The sequence below is a fragment of the Dreissena polymorpha genome, chromosome 8, assembly GCF_020536995.1.
Source record: "Dreissena polymorpha isolate Duluth1 chromosome 8, UMN_Dpol_1.0, whole genome shotgun sequence".
In the NCBI taxonomy this organism is placed as follows: domain Eukaryota; kingdom Metazoa; phylum Mollusca; class Bivalvia; order Myida; family Dreissenidae; genus Dreissena; species Dreissena polymorpha.
Genome location: NC_068362.1, coordinates 83,318,555 through 83,334,287, shown reverse-complemented (window position 1 = coordinate 83,334,287; position 15,733 = coordinate 83,318,555).

The window sequence follows — 15,733 nt, the reverse complement described above, 5'->3', positions numbered from 1 at the left end:
CAATCTCTCTCTGGCAATTTATGTCTACAACAAAAAAATATTCACATAACTTAGATTATTATGTTAAAGCCTACAAGTAGACTAGCTGAAACTGTAAATTATATGATATAATCTGGATCTTCACAGTTTTAGAAAGAAACAAGAAATATCTTTAAAAAAGATATACGGCATTGATTTTGGTCTATGTTTATGAACGATCAAAAGTTATTTCTATGAGATAAAAAGTAGCGGATGCCTTTTTTCTGCACAGTTCTTAGCTACATCACAAGCAAATCAATTACCGGGTGTTGCGCCAGATTTCGTGGCTTATTTTGCTTTATGTGATATTATTACTCAGATATCTATATTTACAGAATAGAAAAACACAAAAAACATGAAAATAAACGAGTGCATATAGGTCAGCCGGCAATACTCGAATCTTATTTAATTGCATTATTATAGTATAGTGAATTATTGTGCTCATGCTTAATAAACTGGTCTAAATGGATAAATATTTCTAATTAATTTTATCAAAATTGGTCCTTATCATGCAAATGTTGAAAACATATTAAAAATCGATGATTGACATACCACAATAATATCGCCGAATATCTTTATTTAGTATCTTTCTGATCAAAACAGACTTCAAGTGCACAAAGTTTACGAGACGGCGTTTATATAAAGATTTCTGCAACTGACCGCAAACTGACCTTGATACCTTGCGGATTGGAATGCAATGCATTAAAGTTAGGTAACAATTCTGCTGCTGAAACGACGGCTTGTTTACGCCAACTGTACACGACCAAGGCAACAGCTGTGCCTAAAATATTGATATATTGACAAAGCGACTAAACAAACTATTTACTCCATCAGACAAAAATAGCATAGATTCCAATTTTTTCCTTCAATGAAAAGATCGCAACCCCTTCTGCGAACTCCGGTGATGAACTGTATATAAACTCTGACTTTCACACACTGGCCGCGAATTGACCCGAAACCTCGCGGGTTGAAATGCAATGCAAGTAAGTACTAAATATGAGAATATAGCCTTTAGTATAAAAGCTCTTGCGCTGGTAATTCTCTGAAAATAAAAGGTGAACGCACAAACTGTATTTATGTCGAAAATTGATTGTACAACTGTTCTATCTATTGAGCCTTTTCATTAGAGATAAAATTGTTTCATGCAGTAAAACAGTGTTACAAAGACGCGGATATGTTTCCAATGTTCTGGTGTTATACTCAAATCAGCCAATGGAATAAATGAAGTGTATTCATTCGAAACCTAGCCGCGGGAAATTTTATTTGAATATTATTGGACACTTACAAAGGTCAAGTCAGGGTGAAAAGCTGGCTTAATACAGCTTATGCCGAAAAATTTGATCCAAAGGGACAAACATTATTATGTAATGACCTATTTTAAGCACAGATAGTAGTCCCATCAGATGATCATAATTGATTTCAATTTGATCAGCTTTGTTTGTACTGCCAGATTAGTAGATTCTGGAGTTAGTCTAAATTAATGCAACACTACACATTATGGAATTTTATGACCTCACTTGCAGTTACAATGTTAGATCAAAATCTCATAAACTGTTTGTTTGAAATATACATGCGCTTACAATAACACAAATTGACCAGCTAAAAGAATGGCTTACCCTGGTAAAACCTTCATGATTGTCAATCAAATCTTGTTAGTAAGTCAATAAGATTCATCGCTGTTGATTTTGCCACTAACAAAGTCGCAGGCAAATTTTCAAAACATACAAAAGTCTCAAAGCTTTTACTAATCCTACAAAGACATACTGGATTATATCATGCTACTTATAAGTTGTATTACTACAATAGTGCAAGGACAATGAACTGTTCAATCGTCTTGCATTTCCTTGCAAAATTAGACACAATCACTTCAAACAGCTTTCATTGTATTTAAAGCAGCTTTAACAGACATCAACTGTTATGCAGGTAATGGTATTAATCAGATTAAGTTGTCTGCTAAACAATAACAGTGCAAATAATTCAGAAGTTTAAACAATTTTTTATTTAACCTTTAATTTGTCAGGGCCATCTAGTATTAAACATTAATTATTTATTCAAATGCTTCTCGCCTATGTGCCTACTTGATATTACTGTGTGCAACCATTTTCTATACCCAATTCAAGCAAATATTAACTGCCATTAACTCTACAGCAATTTGCATCTGATTTTGAAATCTGTCAAAGTTGTAGGCCTAGGGCAAAGAAATAGTAATTGTATTTTTCACTGTTAAATTATTGCATTAAAATATGCTAAACAGCGCCTACACCTTCACAACACACTAGTTCAAAACTGATTAAAAAATTGTCATAAATGTAGGAAGTCTATAAAAAAAACTGCAGATAATTGCAATGATAATCAACGCCCTGACAATGTATACATGTGTCCATATTGCATACACTTTCCATATTGTATACTGGTTTCCATGAAGATAATTCAGTAGCAGTAAATCTGGTAATTTTATGATATTTGGCCCACAATAAAAATATAATTGTTTACCAAACCATGCAAAAAATAATACCTTTGGGGTGGGGGGATTTCTGTTGTGTCTGAGGATTTATGGTAAAGACATTTTTTATTAAATTTGGCATTACTGTACATAACCTAATATAGAAGCAAAACAAGTGCATAACAAACATTTTGTTTGTTTTAGGTTTTTATAGAAGATAAATTAGTTTTTAGCATTACTAGCTGTTAAAAGTTTGTAAGCGTTTAGTTAGTCTTAATGTCATCTGAAAAGAGTATCTCTTAATCTCTTAATTCAACACCATTGACTTCAATATATTGCACCATTTAAAATGCACAGACATGACTTTATCACTTCAGACTTCATAAATTTGTGTCAAAAATACAGAAATGCACTCTATAGAAAACATCACATACATATTACAATCAATTATGAATTTCAGAAATTAAATTAGCATAAGTATAAAACAACCATTGTAGTATTAGTAACATACAGTTATTAGTATAATGAGCTACTTTTATTTTTTCAAATAAATGTATATAATCATTATCTTGATTAATTTTAAGTCCTTAACATATTATATTTTAAACATTTATGCATGTGACAAAATTATATATTTTGTATTTGCATTAATTATAACCTTTATATACAATGTGTATCTTACAGGTAATAATTTCAGCCATATATTCATATATATTATAATAAAGCATGTGATTGTATAGCAACATATTTTTTGTAAGAAAGTTACCTGCAAGAAACAAATTTTCCAGCATAACTAACTTTTGCAACTTCAATTATAAATTATACATTGTATAATACAATAGTATATACAAAGTGATGGGTGTTACTTGTAATAAATAAAACAATGAATACAGTTCATGCATATTAACATTATCAGCAAATGGATATATAGCCATCAATAAAGTTATTTTTTATTTACATGTACTAAAATGCAAGTATATGTTAAAGAAATTATTACCTTACAGTTTCAGTTAACATCTCAACCAGTAATGTGCTTTCAGTGCAACCCATGACTGTGTTAAGAGTGTCATGTCATGCTTCAACGACCCTTCAATATCCTCCAGTGTCCAGAAGGCCAGCTTGCTTGATAATCCCGCAATCAGAGCCAATCAGCCTTTGTTGAAAAAGCACGGCCATTCAATAAAAAGTAAAAATGTGTCAACTTTTGTGAAGAAAAAAAGCTTTAGCCAATTTTCCACTCAGCATGTAATTGGCTTGTCATCATGCCTTAACTTAGGGTGTTAGTTGTACAAATTAAAACATTTTCAATGCAATAACTGCTGTTCTTCAAGGGTATTACCAATGCAAACATAATAATTTTATCAAGCACTAATACTGGTAATTTGTATAATGAAATGCGATGAAGTTTTGACACATGAACAGGTAACAAGCAAGGGGCAAGTTTCCTTGTACATATATTAATTGATTTATTTGCCTTTATCAATAACCTATTGTTCAAACCTTATTTGTAGGACTTTCAATAGCTGCAATTTTAATAAATAATTTTATTACACAATACTATCAATATTTAAAGAGTACTTTGATCATATGACAAATTATTGTAGTGTTTACTTGTTGATTAAAATACAGAATTTACCACTCTATCATTTTGTACTTTCACTTGTAAAAAACATCAACTTAATTATAGTGTCATTTCCATGATGATTATTTCATTGTGCAAAGAACTGTATGACGAGTTGTCAGCATTATAATTGTTTATTTTGCAACATATATACTGGATAAATGCAATATTTACATAATTCGATGAAAACACATTACAATGTAATTGTACCAAAAATTTAATGTGCACAATAAATAATTATGGACAGTTCTTTAGTGTAGGTTATAGAAATGCCACCATATGCTTAACCCTTTACCACTTAGATACATATTTAATCCGTTACCACTTAGATACATATTTAATCCGTTACCACTTAGATACATATTTAATCCGTTACCACTTAGACACTTATTTAACCCTTTACTACTTATATATGTATTTTCACGCATTTGTAGTCCCTTAGAAAGTTATATTTAATTGAAGACCTTTCTTACTAGTTTCCAGTTTTTGAGACTTTATCTTCAACCCTTAGATACTGATGGGCAGCTAACAGCATAAAGCCTGAACAGCCTATGAGTTACTCACAGGCAATTTTGGTTTTATACTGTTTGCACATAGCCATTTTCACTTTGCTTCTAAGTCGGAAAGGGTTAAAACTTAATTTACACAGTTAATTTACACAATTACGTTAATTTTAATGATCAGCAATATGCAACACTATATTGGCATTGTTTAAATTAGAAAAAAATTGCCAAAATCAATTGGGGTTCAATGTTTCCGCTGCATAAATGATTTTAAGACACCTTATCGAAGGCTTATCAAAAGTGAGCTTGAAAAGCTAGGTGAATACCTGAACTGGCACAACACACAGGTGTAATCAAACATAATGCACGGCTTTTTATTTAAGTTACCTACATTAGTTTTGTTAAAACTTTGACATTAAGTTCGAATACTGGAAAACATTTTAATAAACTTTTAAGTCCCTTTAAAACCCTTCATGAACTATAAAGTGTATTTGAATACAATCAGACTAATGATAAAATCCTTGCAAAACAACCTAATCCTTAATCACACTCCTGGTCTTGTTTTCCTTCTTTAGCAAGGGCCTCATATAGGCCCCTTCCCCCAAGAGAAGGACCCTTCCCCTAAGAAAATTTCTTTAAAATGTTCCCCAAATTTTAAGCTTACTTTGGGAATTTTCTTCCCCTTTATCAGTTTTGACATTATTTTTTTTACCCCAAAATAGAAGGCCCATTCCAAAAATCAAGAAAAGAACCCTGAAAGCAAAAAAAGCCCTGTATTCTTCATACCATCATCAACAGCATCAAAGTAGTAAAATAACTAAATAATAATGTTGTGCCGTTGTATACAACATATTCTTAACATTTGACTCTGGATAAATAATATGCATAATATGAAACAAGAATCCTTCAGTGTTTTGCGTCTTCTTAAAATTCTACTATATATTGAAATGAAAAGTAACTTGTAAATTAATTATTGATAAAAATTTTTAGCAACTATTGTATAGAGTCAATACTGAAAAGGGAGCTGATTGGACTCATGTACAAATGTATACATGTTCATATTTGAAACAGAATGACACAGAAACCAGCCATTATTTTCCATAAAGCCTTCCGGCTTTCACATGTATATTTAGCATATCGTTCCGACGTTATTTCTAATCGATCGCGTTTTAAAGCATCAAAAAGAATCGAGTGTAACCTCACTCAAACCGGAAGCACTCTTCGATTGGAAGTCATAATTGTTTCGGCGTTCAGCAAGGTAGGAAGGATTTTTTAGTGCTTCTTTACACGTGTTTCACTTAGATTATTTTGCGTTCGTATAAGAAAAAGGCTCACAAGGACGCTGTCCTTGTAAATAAATATTAATTTATAAGCAAGTCTTATTATATTTGTTTATAATTTGTAAAAATGAGCTCTGTTGAGAACCATGTTCTCGACTTATTGGATGTAAACGGAGACTCTGAGTTTTCCGGTTTCGACTCTGGTGATATACATGTAGTAGATACACCATATGTTGCTTCAACAATTGAGGTGGCCACAATAAATGCTAAAGAGAAACGTGGAAAGTCCCGTTAAGGGAAAGAAGAAAGTTAAAGTCTGTTGTCAAAAAGGCCCCAAAACCAATTAGTACAAAACCTACAAACAAGTCTAAAAAGTTACCATTATCTTCTATTGATGTAAATCAGCTTTCTAAAGAAGATATTGTAAAATAGAGACAGAAACTGGGTATTCCAGATGTTGACCACCACTATTATGATACATTCGATGAATATTCTTATCAAGAGGTGGATCGGCCTAATGTGCATGTGCAAATAAATGCAGCGGATGTTTTAGACACTGAAACTCCAGGACCTTCTAGGTAAAAAAATATTGAAGAAGAACTGTTTGGCTCAGTTAGTTCTGAGAATGAAAATTGGCAGCCTCCTAAATTGAAGGCTTTAGAGACAAATAGACCCATTGCTAAATCTTTAGCAAAATTGATTAATGTGGCATGCACTTCTCAGTGCGATATAGAGGAAATTACAAAGAAATATAAGATACCTGAAAATGTTGATATTGCCGGACCACCACTTGTTAATCCCGAAATATGGAAAATATTAGATAAAAGAGTGCACACACAAGACAGAGGTTTGGCTGAAATTCAGAATATTGTTGCCACAGCCATGGTACCAGTCATCAAATTAGCTGAAAATCTGAAATCTACTGCATTAAATCAGGGAACGAAAACCCTTTTGTCAGACACACTTACATTGCTCGGTCAAGTACAGTACAATATTTCAGTAAAGAGGCGTTATAGCATTCGTCCTCATTTGAAAAAGAAATACTTTGGACTGTGCAATATATCAATGCCTATTACAAAGAATCTGTTTGGCGATGATGTGTCCAAGGAAATAAAGTCATGTGACTCTATGGCATATATTGCTAAGGATTCTCAGTATGGGTCCTACAAACCATGGCGGGGTCGTGGAAACAACAGACCAATGCGCAGAGGATACTCTGTGAATTATAGATACCAGCCATATCCTGTACAGAGAGGAAATTTCTCAAGACCTTTCAGGGCCAGAGCAGGCCGTGTAGGGGCTACTTCAGCTTACCCAAACAACAAGTAGATTCCTCGGTCTGTAAACTAAAAAATTGTTTTGAAAGTTGGGAAAAACTTACCAATGACCCATGGATACTAGATGTTGTCAATGGTTATTCAATTGAATTTTACAAACAGCCTGTTCAGAAAAAACTTCCAAATAATATAGAATTTAATACATGTAATGAACAATCGATTATAATAGATACTGAAATTAAAAAATTACTGGAAATTGGTGCCATAAAGGTATCCAAATCAGAACCAAATGAATTCATATCAAATATATTTATTGTACCAAAACCTGGCGGTAAATTTAGAAAATTAATTTAATTAATCTTAAAGCCTTGAATGAGTTTGTAACATACCATCATTTCAAACAAGAAACATTTAATGTTATTTTGGATTTATTACAAGAAAATGATTTCATGACATCAGTTGACATGGAACAAGCATATTATTCTATACCAATTCATAAAGAAAGCCAGAAATATCTTAAATTTTATTGGAACGAAGTGTTGTACTCGTTCACATGCCTTTCATTCGGATTGGCAAGTGCCCCATATATTTTTACAAAAATTTTGAAACCAGTGACTGTGTATTTCTATTTTCGACAGTTAGGCATACGCTGTTCATACTACATTGATGATTCGTTGAATATGAACCTGAATCAAGCCGTTTGTAAGGCTAACACACTAACAATGATTAGGTCAAGGTCATCCTTCAAGGTCAAATGTCTAATATATGGCGTCTGTCCGTCCGTCCAAAAACTGTAACATTGGCCATAACTTTTTCACTATTGAAGATAGCAACTTGATATTTGGCATGCATGTGTATCTCATGGAGCTGAACATGTTGTGTGGTGAAAGGTGAAGGTCAAGGTCATCCTTCAAGGTCAAATGTCAAATATGTGGCGTCTGTCCGTCCGTCCAAAAACTTTAACATTGGCCATAACTTTTTCACTATTGAAGATAGCAACTTTATATTTGGCATGCATGTGTATCTCATAGAGCTGAACATGTTGTGTGGTGAAAGGTGAAGGTCAAGATCATCCTTCAAGGTCAAATGTCAAATATATGGCGTCTGTCCGTCCGAAAACTTTAACATTGGCCATAACTTTTTCACTATTGAAGATAGCAACTTTATATTTGGCATGCATATGCATCTCACGGAGCTGCACATTTTGAGTGGTGAAAGGTGAAGGTCAAGGTCATCCTTCAAGATCAAATGTCTATTATATGGCATCTGTCCGTCCGTCCAAAAACTTTTACATTGGTCATTACTTTTTCACTATTGAAGATAGCAACTTGATATTTGGCATGCATGTGTATCTCAAGAAGCTGAACATTTTGATTGGTGAAAGGTGACGGTCAAGGTCATCCTTCAAGGTCAAATGTCAAATATATGGCTTCTGTCCGTCCGAAAACTTTAACATTGGCCATAACTTTTTCAATATTGAAGATAGCAACTTGATATTTGGCATGCATGTGTATCTCATGAAGCTGCACATTTTGAGTGGTGGAATTCAAGGTCAAGGTCATCCTTCAAGGTCAAAGGTCATTTTTTTTTTTTTATTTCAACGCGGCGTTTTCATGAAGCTGCACATTTTGAGTGGTGGAAGTTCAAGGTCAAGGTCATCCTTCAAGGTCAAAGGTCCAAAAAAAACAAAAAACATTTTTTTGTTTTCAAAGCGGCGCAATAGGGGGCATTGTGTTTCTGACGAACACATCTCTTGTTTGTACCCAAGATAGATCTTTTTGCATCCAGAATTAACAAGCAGATAGATAGATTTGTCTCTTGGTTTCCAGAACCAGGATCAACATATACTAATGCATTTAGATATCTTGGAAAACTGAAGTTCCATATATCAGGGATTTCAATAGATTTTAAAAACCAGGAGTCAATGACCCCTGGACTGAAATTTTGAGGAGTCAAATTGAAAAATGCTGGGGTCATTTTGAAGCGCGTTAATTGTGTTTTTGTCTGTATTATTCATTTTTTAGATAAAAATATGCTCTAAGAGTTACACAATATCTTAAAAAGATATACTGCCACTAGAATATCTATTACTGTTTATCCAAATACTATATAATACATGTCCGAAATATATACACTTAAGAATGCCTTACCAGTAGTAGTTTAACTTTAATAATCCAAATTTTCTTGTTGTTATCTGGTTTAACAAACCTTATCAAACGTTTGTTAAATCCAGTTAATGCTTTCTCCTTTATTGAATCGCCATTTTTTTAATTGAACGCGGGTTGAATGTTAATTTACAATACGTCCGCCATTTACAATGTCGAAGGTCATGACGTAGCAATTTAATTATACTCGGATAATTTATATCTAATCGAGGAAATGTGTTTTCTTAATGTGTATGTGTAGTATTATGACTTGTTAGTATAAAAAAAATGAACTGTGATTCCAGTTTATGGGTGTTACTCGTAATTATCGGTGGATTAACAAACTGACCAAACTTGCTGGACTTAATAGTGGATCTACGTAATTAATAGACCTTTGATCAATTTTGTTTTTTCTTTAATTATTTTTGCAGACTTTGCAGACGGCACGGTTAAGGAAAGTCGACTTTCCTTAACCGTGCCGACTCTGCAAAGTCTGCAAAAAAAACCTGCAATTATCAAATGGTTAATCAATCATCACGTAATCACTGCTGCTACCCAGTTAGTGCGCACGCACTATTTAGACGGTGACATGTGTATTGGAAGAGATGAGATAAGATAAACAACGCCCGGGGTATTCCCTCGATTATAGACCCAGTTTTAAATACTGAAACATTAATTTTAATTTAATAGGAGCACAGCGGGATTTATATCCATGTAACTCGATATGTTAACTGACTGACGCACGGGTCAAATTTTTGATGCGTCAAAATGACACACGGCAGAAAAAAGGGTTGCGTCAAAAACGAGTCATTTTAAATTTGCTCGCGTCAAAACGCACGATTCTGCGTCTATTGAAATCCCTGCTATATATTTCCCCCATTTAATCTTATGGGGAAAGTAATCAATAAAATTAAAACTGACAGAGTAGAGAAAGCTATAGTAGTGTTTCCTATATGGAGGTCTCAAACATGGTTTTCTATGTAAATGACAATTCGTGATTTTCCTGTCAGGCTACCAAAACACAGGGACTTGCTCACCATGCCACACAACGGACAGGAGCATTCGTTAGCAAAGAAGATCATCATAGGCGTAGCAGTCTTATCCGGAAATCACTTGAGAGTCAAGGGCTTTTACCAGAAACTGCAAACATTATCATCCAGTCATGGAGACCTGGAACTAGGAAGCAATATGACCTGGCATGGAAACGATGGTATTTTTGGTGTTAACGAAGGAAAGTTAATCCCCTTATTACGACTGAAATTAAAGTAGTTGATTATCTTTATTATTTAAAGTTTAATAATAAATCTTACTCTGTTCTTAACACACACAAATCAATGCTTCTGCAGACATTACCTTTTTTCTGAAATTCTTGGTGTCCGAATTGTTTCTTAGTGAAACGATACCTTAAAGGTTGTTTTCATAGTAAGCCACCTGTACCACGTTATAGATTCACTGGCAACAGCTCCAAGTGCACAGACTTTAGTTTCTATGAATGTTAATTACATGTATAAGGAACAACAGGCAGTTGTGTTTACATTTCCTAAACTATTGAAAACTACTAAAATGGGTGATGCATATGTGCTGAAAATAGATCATTATGACAAAGAAGAATTGTGTTATGCACACTGTTATACATTATCTTAAAGTTACTAAAACGATTAGGAAATCGTCACCGTTTTTTATATCATATAAAACTTTTCAGCCAGTTTCCTCTAGCACCATTACTAGATGGTTGAAAGATGTGTTGACTATGTCGGGTATCAATTCTGAGTTTTTTAGGCACATTCGTATAGAAGTGCGTCTACATTGGCTGCATTTAGTAGAGGATGTAGTTTAAAACATATATTGAACACTGCAGACTGGAAGTCTGATAAAAACTTTCGAAAGTTTTATCTTCGAAAGGCTTTAACAAATGAAAATGTCTCATTCTCCCAAGCTGTTTTGAGTTCTCATGTTGATTAGACACAATATTTCTTATGGACATGGTCTTTCGTGTTGTTCAATTTTCAAATATGTTTTGTATTATACATAATGCTATTTGAATTTGTTATATAACACATATGGTGTGTCCATATAAGAGTGAAAGACAATACTAATTTGGAATTGATATTTGTTACACATATTATTTTTTGTGTTATATTATGTATTATTCTTTGGAAAGAATGGTTTTGTTTCTTTTTAAAGATGCTAAATATACATGTGAAAGCCAGAAGGCTTTATGGAAAATAATGACCCCTCATCCAAGCTTTAGTGATGGATGAAGGGGCATTATTTGAAATAAAGCCTGAGGCTGAGCATATATATTCCCATCCCATTTTCAAATTATATATTTTGTTTACAAAAGGAATCTATGTATTTCCCACCCTTTATGATGTAATGCAACAAAATATTATTTTTACTGTAAATTATGACTTCCAATCAAAGAGGGCTTCTGGTTTGAGTGAGGTTACACTTGATTCTTTTTTTATGCTTTAAAACGCGATCGATAAGAAATAACGTCGGAGCGATATGCTAAATATACATGCTTAATAATGCCCCTTCGTCCATCACTAAAGCTTGGACGAGGGGTTATTTATTAATATACATGTAATTTGTTAGGTTAATTATTTATGTCTAGATAGTTTCTTTAAAAAGTAAATTCAAATAGAGGCAAAGAAAATCCCTGTCTAAAATGAACAAATTATTAAAAATAATGGTTCATAGAATAATAACCTGCTGCGACACTCAGTACAGGTAACACATACAATACTTTTGACATATTTATAGAAGCAAGTTTCCATGTGCTAGAAATCAGAAATTATAAATATAAACATTGTAACAGGCTTGTTAATTCAGTTTGTTTTTTCATGACTGGTGGAAAGCAGCCCTGTGCTTATAAATGCGGGAAACGTTTTAATACTGGCCAATTAAATACATAATAAATTAAATGTTATGATTCACACTTGGTTTTATTATAAAGTATGAATTATTTGTTATTAAGTAAAATACCATCAAAGTAGAATACCTGTTATGCAGCGGCAGGTCTATTAAAATCTGAATAATGTGTCAACTGGAGTGTCTTTTTTCAGTTCATTTCTATTGCAGTTTATTTTAAAAGCCAAAAACTGCACAACTGTACATTTCCAATCATAAAGAATTGTAAATTGAAATCAATATTTTATTTAAGTTGAGTGATTTCTTGACCGTGGGCATTGAAGTTGCATACAAAAATAAGCACACATACAAAAATCTCAAACATTATTACTGTTTCATACAGAGAACTTAGAAGTCAGATACTAACACTGGAAGAAAACTAAAACAAAAACTATTATTTGGAGGCAAAAAATATTCCTGACTATTTCAAAGGTAATATTATTAGTTTTACATGAAAAAAGTTTTTACTCAATTAAGATATGTTTGTGAAAATTTTAATATTATAAGATAATCAATTGCTATTACATTATTAATATTTCAAGACCTCTTTGAACGACTTTGGAAACAATGACATCGACAAGGACAGCTAAAAGACATATGAACATCAGGAATTCACTTTGTTGAACGATATAAATACCAGTGAATAAAACAGAACCATGTCATTGTGTTAAATTGTATTGTTTTATGTTTTATCAATGCCTATAAAGAAATATTTGCCACATACTGACCATTTTAGTCTGGGCTAGTTAAAACTGGTTTCGAGCTGGTGAAATTTCTATGAAGGGAACCCTACTTGGCTAGAGTTGAGAAAAAGAGAATTTGCAGACTCTAAATTTAATTAATTTTAAATTTCTCTGATTTATTTTAACATTTTCAATATTAGGGATGTATTCCACTGAAATCATTCATGTAATTTGTATTATGTATTTCACGTAACTAAAGACCAATGTTGGTATATAAAAAGTAAAAAAATCAGTAAAAAATCTCAACAATAACCCCAAATGTATCATGTTTGTGAAAATTTTAAATACAAAAAAGAGAACATTACTGTGAATTTACATGTTTTTCGCAATTGACAAGTTGACCTCTCAATACCAGGTAAACACCACGCGTGGTGGATGTAATTTGCAGGTGTGTATGGAACTTTTGGCTTTTCGTGGTTAAACTCGCTGTAAATAAACAATTTTGACATGTATTTAACGGGAATTAAATATATCTTTAAAGGTAAATAGTTTATGGCAGCATTGTTTGCAATAATTAAGAAATTCCAGCGCCCTCACACTGCTTTGGGGGAAGGGGTCCGCAGCCTTTAGAAGGGGGAATTTTTTGTAAATGGGATTTTTATATCACTGGGTTCATCTTCCTGTATAATAAAATTTAAGCCTATTATATTCGATAGTAGTGTTCCCTTTCATACATGAACTTACTTTACAGCAAAAAGAATGCAAGAACAGGAACTGTATCAAAGCAGTTTACTATCCTGAACATCGTTTCTTGAAATAATTTAAAATAAAAGATCCATGCTCCTATTTAAAAGTGTAATATCATACCGGGGCCATATCAACAGACATGGCATCTTCACTAGCAGTTTGACTAGCAGTTCTAGTGGAACAAAATGCATCTGCACCTGACTGGGCAAGGGACTGTTGCTTGAACAGAAGATCAATTTTTTTTACATTTAGCGAATGTTTTACTTTTGATGTTTGTGCGATAAGACTTGCTGTAATGAGATATGATGTTGTTTTGAAGTTCACCTTCCGACCGTTCTTGATCGTCTGGGTGTTGTTTTTTTCCGATGTTTTATTGAGTGTCTAATCGATAAAGGTTACATACAACCAATTCCATTAGAACGAAATAAGCATACATAGTTCAGTGTGCGAAAAACTGTCAATTTTCAAATATAAATCAGTGATTTTTTTTTCATTTTCTGAGGGGGAAAAAATTAGTTTTGGGGGGAAAAAATATACTTTTCAGGTGGGGGACTGCCGCCGAAATTCGGCGGCAGATTTGATAGATTGAGGGCCCTGAATTCTTTTACTTATTTCCTTAACTCCTAGATACACAGTGATATGAGGATATTATAATATATTTTGTCATCATCATTGTGTATACCAATTCATTCACATTCTGGTGTTCACATGTATCATGATATTGTTATTTAATAATTTAATAAAGCAATATAACTTTTAAAGACATTGTGTTACTCTTAGTCTACTGTAATTTAAAAATAAAATGAATAACACTGACAAAAAACACTTTTCACATAAACATGTTTTTGCTCTTCAAAATTTACCCCAGCAGTTTTCCATTTGACTCCTAAAAATTTAAGTCCAGTCAGGGTTTTTTTACTAAGAAAGTGACGCCAATAGTTGGCCAGAATTTTTTCCCCTAAAAACACAATTTCCCATCCAAGAAAATCATTTTTCCCCAAAACATAATATTTTAACCTCAAAGAAATGTTTTTTTTCCTTTGGGTCAATCGACATTTATCCAATTTGTACCATGTACAACGATCTCTCTCTCCTGACGAACACACAAAACTGGGAATCCCAGTGATTCTAAATATAGCACATAAATTACGTCATGGAAATTTTATCCGAGCAACGAACCTTAATAATCACGTACTGGAAACCAGTCAAATTTTCATCCGGGCTATGTGAAAGCCAAGATGTAAACGTGAAAACAGAAAAAATGTCTCACAATTTGCGTTAATACACGAAAAAAGATAAAACGTTTAGACTCCGAAAATACTAAGTGCATCTATCATAAATCATCAAAAACCGTTGAAACCCAGCAGGATTCGGAGGTAATCCAAATAGAACATTGTAAAAGTGAAAGTAGACAATCGGAGGCTGCCACACCTTCCCCTTCCAATACTGTAGCAGATCTAGATTGTCTACCCATTCATCATTCAACTGAAATCACAAAATTGACATCATCCCCCGACTTTGACTTACTTCTTATTGTGTTTTATAGTACAAAAAGGACAGAGACATGCCTCTGTTGATGAGTTATAGACATGCCTCTGTAGATGAGTTATAGACATTGATTAAAACAGTTTTTATTTTTTCCCAAAATATATCTCTTTCGCACTCTATTTTCCCCTTTCACCCAGAGTCTTCCCTTTTTTCTAAAAAAAACCCTTCCAGTGGTCATTGACTCCTGTTTTTATTTTTAATCTAATGAAATCCCTAGACTGCTATTAGTGAGTCATGTGTTTGTTTGTTTTTGTGTGTTTTTTTTTTTTTTTACTTTTAGAATGACTAGTTGCAATTATCCAACTCCCAGCTGTTGACCCTCTGGGTTGCTAGGAGTTGCAAGTGATTACACATCTTTTCATCATCATGTAAAGACGCCGTTCTATGAGCTCTAAAATGATATAGAATGCACCACAATGTGTCTTTTAATACTTCTGCACAATGAAAAAGATCCTGTTTCAAAAACTTTTAAAAACACGGTCTTCTCAAAATGTGCAGTTATCGCGCATGAAATTCCCAATTTCAAAGGCTAGGGCCTCTTCCCAATAAGGCCAAT